Raw genomic sequence first — 10,614 nt, forward strand, 5'->3', positions numbered from 1 at the left:
GAACAGAATGAAGCAATGCACAGCAAATCCACTATAGAGACTTCAGTATTTCTCTGTAACAACTGTTAAAACTACACATATGATCACAGCAAGAATATTTACTTCAACCCCATGAACTAACTGGATCCATGGACATTTACAGGATATTCCACCCACCAAGAGTGGAATACCTTTTTTTTTTTTTTTTTTGACAGAATCTCACTCTGTCGCTCAGGCTGGAGTACAGTGGTGCAATCTCAGCTCACTGCAACCTCCGCTTCCTGGGTTCAAGCAATTCTCCTGCCTCAGCCTCCCAAGTAGCTGGGACTACAAGCATGTGCCACCATGCCTGGCTAATTTTTGTATTCTTTTTTAGTAGAGATAGGGAGACTCTGACTCAAAAAAAGAAAATAGCCAAAAGTGATGAACAGAGCATATATAAAGGTACTACTGCTTGTCTCAGCAGCACATATACCAAAATTGAATCAATACAGAGAAGATTAGCATGCTCCCTGCACAGCAATGACATGCAAATTCTTAAAGTGTTCCATATTTAAAAAAAAAAGATACCAAATAAGCACCTGAAAAGATGGTCAACATCATTAGCCACTAAGTAAATATGTATTAAAAACACAATGAGGTGTGTGTAGTGGCCTGTAATCCCAGCACTTTAGGAGACCAGTCTGGAGCATGACTTGAGCTCAGAAGTTCAAAACCAGCCTGAGCAACATAGCAAGACCCCATCTCTTCAAAAACATATTTCTAAAAACATTGGCTGGGTGTAGTGGCACACACCCATAGTCCCAGCTACTCAGAGGTAGGCAATGAGACATGATCATGACAAGGTGGCAATGAGACATGATCATGACAATGCCCTTCAAAGCCTAGGTAACAGAGCAAGACCCTGTCTCAAAAAAAAATAATAATAATAATACACGCAATGAGATATCACTCTACCCACCTATCAACATTACTAAATGAAGACTTATGTTCACATGAAAACCTGTGTAATGTTTATAACAGTTTTATTCATAATAAACTTCAAAAAATAATAATAATAATAATACACGCAATGAGATATCACTCTACCCACCTATCAACATTACTAAATGAAGACTTATGTTCACATGAAAACCTGTGTAATGTTTATAACAGTTTTATTCATAATAAACTACAAGTGGAAATAACTGAGATTATCTTTCAGCAAATAAGTAATTAAACAAAATGCAGTATAACTGTAACAAACACTATGCAACAACCCGGAGGAGTCTCCAAGGAATTAAACTTAGTGTAAAAAACTCAATCCCAGAAAAGTACATGTTGTTTTGTTTTGTTTTGTTTTGTTTTGTTTTTAGACCAGAGTCTCACTCTGTCACCCAGGGTGGAGTGCAGTGGTGCAATCTTGGCTCACTGCAACCTCCGCCTCCTGGGTTCAAGCAATTCTCATGTCTCAGCCTCCCAAGCAGCTGGGATTACAGGTTTGTGCCCCCTCACCTGGCTAATTTTTGTATTTTCAGTAGAGACAGGGTTTCACCATGTTGGCCAGGCTGGTTTCCAACTCCTGACCTCAAGTGACCCACCCGCCTCAGCCTCCCAAGGTGCTGGGATTACAGGTGTGAGCCAGGCACCTGGCCTCCAGAAAATTACAAGTTCTATCATCCCATTTATATAACATCCTTGAGATAACAAAATTACCAAAATGAAGAATACATTAGTGGTTACAACTAAGTCTGGCATCAGGAGGAAAGCAGGTGTGGCTATAAAAGCACAACAGGAAGGGAGAGGATTCTGGGAAGATGGTGCAATAGGAAGCACCAGGAACCTGAGGTCAGGAGTTCAAGACCAGCCTGACCAACATGGAGAAACCCCATCTCTACTACAAATACAAAATTAGCCAGGTGTGGTGGTGCATGCCTGTAATCCCAGCTACTCGGGAAGCTGAGGCAGGAGAATTGCTTCAACCCAGGAGGCGGAGGTTGCAGTGAGCCAAGATCACGCCATTGCACTCCAGCCTGGGCAACAAGAGTGAAACTCCATCTCAGAGAAAAAAAAAAAAAAAAAGCAAGTATATATAAGTCAGCAATGAAGAAAATGCAGGACTTGTACACAGAAAAATCACAAAACTTTACTGAAATAAACTGAAGACAACACAAATAAATGGAAAGACATTTCATGTTCTTGGATTGCAACACCTTAATGTTGCTAAGATGTTACTACTCCAAAGCAATCTACACATTCAATAAAATCCCTATCAAAATCCCAAGAATGTTTTTTGCAGAAATTAAAAAAAATACATTCTAAAACTTATGTAGAATCTCAAGGGACCTCAAATAGTCAAAACAATCTTGAAAAAGAAGAATAAATTTGAAGACATCACACTTCCTGATTTCAAAACTTACTACAAAGCTACAGTAATCAAAACAGTGTTGCCAGGCTTGGTGGCTCACGCCTGTAATCCCAGCACTTTGGGAGGCTGAGGTGGATGGATCACCTGAGGTAGGGAGTGTGAGACCAGCCTAACCAACATAAAGAAACCCCGTCTCTACTAAAAATACAAAAATTAGCCGGGCGTGGTGGCACATGCCTATAATCCCAGCTACTCGGGAGGCTGAGGCAGGAGAATTGCTTGAACCCAGGAGGCAGAGGTTGCAGTGAGCCAAGATCAGGCCACTACACTCCAGCCTGGGCAACAAGAGTGAAACTCCATCTCAAAAAAAAAAAAAAAAAAAAAAAGCAGTGTTGTACTGGCATAAAAACAGAGCACTGAAAGAGAATTGAGTTCAGAAATAAACCCTCGCTTATATGGTGAAGTGATTTTCAACAAAAGTGCCAGGATCTTTCAGTGGGAAAGAGACTGTTTTCAACAAATAATGTTGGGAAAACTGCATTATCTACATGCAAAAGAATTTAGGTGTACACTTATCTTACACTGCACACAAAAATTGACTCAAAATTGATAAAAGACCTAAACATAAGAGCTACATCTGGGCCGGGCATGGTGACTCACACCTGTAATCCCAGCAGGCTGGGAGGTTGAGGCAGGCAGATCACGAGGTCAGGAGATCGAGACCATTCTGGCAAACATGGTGAAACCCTGTCTTTACTGAAACTACAAAAAAACTAGCTGGACGTGGTGGCAGGCGCCTGCAGTCCCAGCTATTCGGGAGGCTGAGGCAGGAGAATGGTGTGAACTGGGGAGGCGGAGCTTGCAGTGAGCTGAGATCATGCCACTGCACTCCAGCCTAGGCAACAGAGCAAGACTCTGACTCAAAAATAAATAAATAAATAAATAAGTCAACAAATTTGCTCAACTATAACAGAAAAAGAAAGCTTACAAGAGAATGTAGAGCTCATAGTTTCTACTTAGTGTTTGTTAGATAAATGGTTTAAACGGACTGAAAATCCTGAAAAACTGCTTGAATCATAAAGAATCTATAAAATATTATGGAAGCATTTTCTAGCTTGTTTCTGAAACCTCTGAAAAAAAACCTCCTCGTGTATCAATACAAGCTAACCTGCTTTACAGAAATAAGAAAAAAACTATGGCTGGGCACAGTGGCTCACGTTTATAATGCCAGCACTTTGGGAGGTTGAGGCGGGCAGATCACGAGGTCAGGAGTTTGAGGCCAGCCTGGCCAACATGGTGAAACCCCCGCTCTACTAAAAATACAAAAATTAGCCAGGTATGGTGGCAGGCACCTGTAATCCCAGCTCCTTGGGAGGCTCAGGCAGGAAAATAGCTTGAACCTCGGAGGCAGAGATTTCAGTGAGCCAAGATCGTGCCACTGCACTGCAGCCTGGGACCCAGCGAGACTCTGTCTCAAAAAAAAAAAGAAAAAGAAAAAAAGAAAACTATACATTTTATTACATGTATGCATTTGTCTTTCATATACTTGTAACTCAGAAAACCATGCTTTCACAAATATAATAATAGAAATACAATAATATTAGCAACCATAACATTCGTGAAACTGTAAAGAATAAACTGGCCAGATGCTGTCTCTTACACCCAGAATCCAGGTTCTGGTCAAGGCTTCTCTTGGTTATATGAACTCACTTCATGGACCTGTCATAAGGCTCAAAATCATTTGTAACCTGCATAAGCCTGTAGATATGTGGTTCATCTAAATCCAGGCACTTTAACAACTGATAGCTGCCCCCTCAGAACCTCCTTTCTCTATTCTTAACATAAACAACTTATATTTCCAAGTCCAGTTCAAAAGTTATATTCTTGGAAGCCTCCGCATCCCTCCTGTCCATCCAGGCAGAACTAATCCATCTACACTCTAGTATTATGCTCTCATAACTCTTGGCTCTTCACCAGTTCATTCAAGAGTATAACGAGCAGTTAAAATACGTCAGGCATCATGCTATGCACTGGAGAAAAAATCTTAAATGTGTAAAGCTTACAAAGTTTTTTTCACACACATTATCTCATTTCATACTTAAAAATATCCCATAGGATCATAATTATTTGTTTACAATTTCTCTAACCAGAATGAATTCCCAGGGGATAGAGACTAAGTGTGATTCATCTTTGATTCCCCAGAGTCTAATGCAGTGTCTGGCACCCAGAAGACACCCATTAAGCAGTTGATAAATGAATGAATAAAGGAGTAACAGACACTTGTTCGATTACTAAAATATCAGTCAGGGTTAACACTGAAATAATCTTTCCACAAAGTTTCCACAGGGGAAAGGGGAAAACTACATTATATTATATAAACACATCTGGGGAGCGAAAATTCCTCCCTATGGCAGAGCATCTTCAACTCAAGTTTAACTGTTTAACAAAGCCACATAGCAACCGAAGATGGATTTGATTTTACTACTGGACTAACAAGCTCTTAGTGAAGAACAATGAGTTCTGCATAAAAGCTCCTATGTAGATCATTCTGTTTGGTAAAACTGGATATTATTACACAAATATTAAAATAAACAAAGTAAAGAGCTTCTGCACAGCAAAATATATATATATATATATCATCAGAGTGAACAGGCAACCTACAAAATGGGAGAAAATGTTTGCAATCTATCCATCTGACAAAGGTCTAATATCCAGAATCTACAAGGAATTTAAACAAACTTATAAGAAAAAAAAAAACAACCCCATCAAAAAGAGGGTGAAGGATATGAACAGACACTTCTCAGAAGAAGATATTTATGCGGCCAACAAACATATGAAAAAAAGCTCATCATCAGTGCTCATTAGAGAAATGCAAATCAAAACCACAATGAGATACCATCTCACTCCAGTTAGAATGGTGATCATTAAAAAGTCAGGAAACAACAGATGCTGGAAAGGATGTGGAGATACAGGCATGCTTTTACACCATTGGTGGGAGTGTAAATTAGTTCAATCATTATGGAAGACAGTGCAGCGATTCCTCACAGTGACCAATTCAAATTATATTTTACATGTAATAAAACCATTTTCTAGTTACATAAATCAAAGTCTCGTAAAGCAAACACACCTCCATTTATTTCCCACTTTTTGCACAAAATTGGATTTTCACTGTAACTGAGGTGTGCTAAATGCATGGTTAAACTAGTGTCAGCATCATCTTCCTATAAATTACAGATGCCCTCTGTGAGCAGGTCTCCTGCAGACTCATGTATGTTGTATTTTGAAATCTACTTTAGAGGATATTTTAAGACTTTTAGAACCAGAAATACCATTTGACCCAGCAATCCCATTACTGGCTATATACCCAAAGGACAGTAAATCATTCTACTATAAAGACATATGCACACATGTTTATTGTAGCACTATTTACAATAGCAAAAACTTGGAACCAACCCAAATACCCATCAAGGATAGACTGCATAAAGAAAATGTGGCACATATACACCATGGAATACTATGCAACCATAAAAAAGAATGAGTTCATGTCATTTTCAGGGACATGGATGAAGCTGGAAACCATCATCTCAGCAAACCAACACAGGAACAGAAAACCAAACACCGCATGTTCTCACTCATAAGTGGGAGTTGAACAATGAGAACACATGGGCACAGGGAGGGGAGCATCACACACCAGGGCCTGTCAAGGGATGGTGGGCAAGGGGAGGGATAGTATTAGGACAAATGCTTAATGCATGCGAGGCTTAAAACCTAGATGACAGGTCGATAGGTGCAGGAAACGACCATGGCACATGTATACCCATGTAACAAACCTGCGCGTTCTGCACACGTGTCCCAGAACTTAAAGTAAATTTTAAAAAATTTTTTTAAAAAAAAAAATAAACAAAGTCTTGTTTCAGGGTAATATTAATTTGCATTGCCACCTATTTCAACACGGCAGACAATTGTACAATCTGAGACAAATGGAGCTTTGACATAAAATCTTAAAATACCCCATGAATAGTGGCCGGGTGTGGTGGCTCACACCTGTAATCCCAGCACTTTTGGGAGGCCGAGGCAGGCAGATCATGAGGTCACTAGATTGAGACCATCCTGGCTAACACGGTGAAACCCCGTCTCTACTAAAAATACAAAAAATTAGCGGGGCGTGGTGGCAGGTGCCTGTAGTCCCATCTACTCCTGAGGCTGAGGCAGGAGAATGGCGTGAACCTGGGAGGCGGAGCTTGCAGTGAGCCAGATCGGGCCACTGCACTCCAGCCTGGGCAACAGAGCCAGACTCTGTCTCAAAAAAAAAAAAAAAAAAAAAAAACCATGAATGGATTGATAGACATAAAGTGAAATAATCCAATGCTACCAGCTCTCATAAGCTCAAAATTCAATTCTCTACTGTACAAAAATGCATGGTAGAAGTGAGAGATATACTTCAAGATCTTTGCATATTCCAAAGTTTACAGCTATCACTATGACACAGAGCTTCTTCCACAAATTTCCCACGTTTCCACTGAAGAGCACCGTGTCTGGGGACTACTTTACTATCACTAGCTTCATAGTGATGTTTTCTCCTCGGTGTAATATTTCACAAAGAGACAAAGAATACGTATGTGTGTATGTGAATCATTCATGCTAGTTACCACGTAAATAACAACAAGCAGCAAATATGAAGTTAAAAGTGAAGTTGAAGTGTAAATGCTGCTGTCCAGATGGGTGAGGTTTACTCATCCGCCAAGCGACGTCCTCAACCTCGCCTCCACCGCACACAGCGTTCAAGTTTCCATCTCAACAGAACATACGCATCATGAACCTTTACGGTTCATAAATAGTTGAGAAAGCTAACATTAAATTCTTGAATGCCAAGAGTCTACAAATTGTTCCATTCACAGATGTTATAATCGGATTTTTTTTTTTTTTTTGATACGGAGTCTCGCTCTCACCCAGACTATAGTGCCGTGGTGTGACCTTGACTCACTGCAACCTCCGCCTCTGGGGTTCAAGCAATTCTCCTGCCCCAGCCTCCCGAGTAGCTGGAATTACAGGCATGCGTCACCATACCCGGTACTTTTTTGTATTTTTGGTAGAGATGGTGTTTCACCATGTTGGCCAGGCTGGTTTTGAACTCCTGACCTCAAGTGATCCGCCCACCTCAACCTCCCCAAGTGCTGGGATTACAGGCGTGAGCCACCTTGCCCTACTCTGATCATTACTTAATCAGGATAAAACCATTCCTTAGAAAGGTCGTTCAATTCTGATGATTGTGTATCTCATATTTTTCAAATGCTGTCATTGTTAATAACAGTTTCACTCCACTAAGGCTACCCTGGCATCAAACGTATTTCAGATTTGGCCAGGCCCGGTAGCTCATGCCTGTAATCCCAGCATTCTGGGAGGTCAAGGCAGGTGGTTCACCTGAGGTCAGGAGTTGGAGACCAGGCTGGCCAACATGGCAAAACCCCATCTCTACTAAAAATACAAAAAATTAGCTGGGCCTGGTGGCAGGTGCCTGTAATCCTAGCTACTCAGGAGGTTGAGGCAGGAGAATCCCTTGAACCTGGGAGGGAGAGGTTGCAGTGAGCCGAGATTGCGCCCCACTGCACTCCAGCCTGGGCGACAGAGCAAGACACCATCTCGAAAATAATAATAATAAAATACAGTGAGGTGGGTTTTTTTTTTGTTTGGTTGGTTGGTTTTTTTTGTTTTTTGTTTGTTTGTTTGTTTGTTTGTCTGACGGAGTCTTGCTCTGTCGCCCAGGCTGGAGTGTGGTGGCGCAGTCTCGGCTCACTGCAAGCTCCGCCTCCCAGGTTCACGCCATTCTCCTGCCTCAGCCTCCCTAGTAGCTGGGACTACAGGCGCCTGCCACCACACCTGTCTAATTTTTTGTATTGTTAGTAGAGACGGAGTTTCACCATGTTAGCCAGGACGGTCTCCATCTCCTGACCTCGTGATCTGCCTGCCTCGGCCTCCCAAAGTGCTGGGATAACAGGTGTGAGCCACCATTCCCGGCCCAATACAGTGAGTTTTAATAGACAGTCAGGGTCAGGTCACATTCATCTATCTAGTCCTACATGCCATTTTGGCATTGAAGGGTTCCACAGCGCCGGAGTCACTTAGCTCTAGGTGCACAATTCTAATGTATGAGCATACTTTTCTATTCTAAAGCCACAATGGGCAAAATGGGTCAGTGTAATTTTAGATTTCATCTTCTACATATCAAGCACTGTAATAGGTAAACATTTTATATACATCCTCTCTAATCTTTGCAACATTCCACAAAGTAAGGGTTATTTTACCCATTTAAAAATCACTGGAAAGTCAGAGGATTTAAGTACATTGCCCCCAACATCTACAGCCCACACCAGGATTTGAGCCCAGATCTCTCTGGTTTCAAAACCCTGCCCTAATCATTTCACTATATTACCAATCCAAGGAATAAATAAAGTTAAGGTATCTTAGTCAGATAGAAGTGGCAAATTAGACCAGGCGCGGTGGCTCACGCCTGTAATCCCAGCACTTTGGGAGCCCGAGGTGGGCAGATCACGAGGTCATGAGATCGAGACCATCCTGGCTAACAAGGTGAAACCCCAGCTCTACTAAAAAAATACAAAAAATTAGTCGAGCATGGTGACACACGCCTGTAGTCCCAGCTACTTGGGAGGCTGAGGCAGGAGAATCACTCGAACCTGAGAGGCAGAGGTTGCAGTGAGCTGAGATCGTGCCACTGCACTCCAGCCTGGGTGACACAGTGAGACTCCAACTCAAAAAATTTTTTTTAAAAATGGCAAATTAATGAGAGGAAAATTTAAAAAGTTAACCCCACAAACCAAGAAATCTATTTATGATTATGTTTTTTGTAAGAGACAGAGTCTTCCATATTGTCCAGGCTAGTCTCAAAGTCCTGACCTCAAGCAATCCTCCCAACTCAGCCTCCTGAGTAGTGGGGATTATAGGCATTTCAGGCATGAGCCAATGCCCCCAGCAAGAAGTCTGTATGTTCTTATCATACATGTGACTAAACAAAATTATACTTAAGAAACTGACAAATCATGGTAATATTTTAAATATCACTACACTGAAACCCTGCCAGAGGTATTTTTAAAATGTCAAGGATTTTTTTGATTTTTTTTTTTTTTTTTTTGAGACAGAGTCTCCCTCTGTTGCCCAGGCTGGAGTGCAGCAGTGAGATCTTGGCTCACTGCAACCTCTACCTCCCGGGTTCAAGCTATTCTCCTGCCACAGCCTCCCGAGCAGCTGGGATTGCAGGCACATGCCACCACACCCAGCTAACTTTTGTATTTTTAGTAGAGACGGAGTTTCACCATGTTGGTCAGGCTGGTCTCGCGCTCCTGACCTTGTGATCCGCCCACCTCGGCATCCCCAAGTGCTGAGAATACAGGTGTGAGCCACCGCGCCTGGCCAAAATGTCAAGGATTTTTACCCTGATGTGCTTAATGTGCCCAATCTGCAATTCTAGTGGTAATCAGTGACACATCCATAAATCAGAGAGTACTTCTATGAAAACAATCTCAGCCTACAAATATGGATAAAACTCCTCAGCTTTACCTCTTAGATGGTTCTAGATAGTTTCAGAATTCGTGCCTCCTTATTCAACTCTCTCATTAATTTTATTACCCTTGGCAGTAAAATAATCTTACCAATTGCTTTCCCTATGAAATTATGAATGAAAATTCCCATTTCTCTTTGCTAGGTCTTGTTAGCTGCCATTCCTGGGAAGGAGAAACTGTCCTTATAGATAGGCATGTCAAGGACAAATAATGGAGCTGAAATGCAAGGGTGAATGGCAAATAAATTGCATCTTGTGAACTACCTCCAACTAATTTCTGCCTGGAGCACTGTGTTTAAAAGGATTCCTAGGCCACATCTGGAGGGACCTGGGGAAAAAAAAAAAAAAAAAAGAGATGTAACAAAGGTAAGCAGAGAACCAGTAAAGTGTAGTGCTACAGTAGCCTAGTGTTTCAAGGAAAGGAGATTATAATATCAAGTCAGGCAGAGCAGCAGTCAAACAACATGAAGAAAAATGTCCATGAGACTTGGCATGTAGGAGATCACTGATGTGCCTATTGACAAGTTCAGTAGTCTTGTGAGGGAAGAAGTCAATGGGCTAAAGCAGAAATGAGTGCTGACACAGAGACAGCAGGTGTAAACCAGAGACAGAGCCAGTGTACCGGATGGCTGAAGTCAAATATTCACGTAGCAAATGGGGATAGAGACACGTGTCCGATGGATGTATTGGCCTTCTCAGGACAAATATTCCATCC

The 10,614-nt window shown here is 41.6% G+C and overlaps 1 non-coding gene across 1 annotated transcript; it reads left to right on the top strand.

The window, feature by feature from the left end:
• Window positions 1–429: 429 nt before the first annotated feature.
• LOC116809818 (U6 spliceosomal RNA) lies at window positions 430–536 on the top strand. The gene has a single exon (XR_004370001.1). It is a non-coding gene; the product is annotated as a U6 spliceosomal RNA (small nuclear RNA).
• Window positions 537–10,614: the final 10,078 nt, after the last annotated feature.

This window comes from Hylobates moloch, unplaced genomic scaffold (genome assembly GCF_009828535.3).
Source record: "Hylobates moloch isolate HMO894 unplaced genomic scaffold, HMol_V3 SCAFFOLD_1, whole genome shotgun sequence".
In the NCBI taxonomy this organism is placed as follows: domain Eukaryota; kingdom Metazoa; phylum Chordata; class Mammalia; order Primates; family Hylobatidae; genus Hylobates; species Hylobates moloch.